The sequence below is a fragment of the Echinops telfairi genome, unplaced genomic scaffold (assembly GCF_000313985.2).
Source record: "Echinops telfairi isolate 266 unplaced genomic scaffold, ASM31398v2 ScPeMD7_70;HRSCAF=299, whole genome shotgun sequence".
NCBI classification, from domain to species: Eukaryota; Metazoa; Chordata; class Mammalia; order Afrosoricida; family Tenrecidae; genus Echinops; species Echinops telfairi.
The window spans coordinates 54,371,850-54,372,857 of NW_022103968.1; the positions used below are offsets into that span (position 1 = coordinate 54,371,850).

General features: G+C 35.8%; 1 protein-coding gene across 1 annotated transcript in view; it reads right to left on the bottom strand.

The window, feature by feature from the left end:
- Positions 1-1,008, bottom strand: part of JMJD1C (jumonji domain containing 1C) — a 165,172-nt gene that overhangs the window by 111,893 nt on the left and 52,271 nt on the right. The window lies entirely within an intron of this gene.

Here is a 1,008-nt window from a genome sequence, read left to right on the forward strand (position 1 = left end):
TCTCCTCCCACAGATGAAGTCTATTTGATTCTTTTGTATTTCATCTGAGGAGGTCCACATAGATAGCTGTTTGTGTTTTGAAAAACAACAACTTTTTTCTTTAATCGTTTCAGTTTGAGAAATGCCGAGCATGATTCTTCCTGTTCTTAAATGATTCTATCATGGGAAATCCAGGTTTGTTTCTATCACTAAGACATATTTTCCAACTACTGATCCTTCCTCTAGGAGTCCTGCTGACAAAGTGGGTTACAAGATGGGCTGCAAACTGCAAGGTCATAAATTCAGAACCACCAGATATTCTTTATGAGAAAGGGGAGGCCCTTCTACTCCAAAGATTTACATTTTGGGCTGCGCCCCAGAGGGGGCAGCACACAACTGCTCCCATAAGGCAGTGAGTTTGGTTTGGTATTCCGATACTCCCCCCACCTAGCCCCTGACTTTCTCATTTGAAATGCCAGTGAACTATTAATGATTGTATGAATGTTTGACCAATTTTAGACTGAGGAAATTCATCAAATTATTCAATGACTTGAGATAATGCTTTAGTGGATAGTATGGAAATTTATATATTTGTATTAATGGGAGTTTTGTAGGTATACAAATATCTATCACAGAAAGCAATGTACTTCAAGATATATCTTGAAATATTCTTTTTGAAGATGAATGTGACATTCTTTTTTAATTTGTGATTCCTGATATATTAAACCACATGATCTTTAAACTCAAAATGGTCAATAGCACTCCATTTCAGTTTACTACCTAACATATGAATCTTTATGTATACCATTCTCTTCACAATTTCCCATTTTCCTACATTCATACTTTGTATATGCCATGTTCCAATTATCCATGAATATTTTCAGCTGTTTCTTCTCTTCTGGGTTCTGCCCCATCCAAAGATAAAGGTTCTGAAAGATTTTCTTCATTTGCTCCATTAAGATCAACTCTACTTTGAGGGGGCAGCTATTCTTCAATGTGTTCAAATTACAAAATTGAAAATCACAAAAG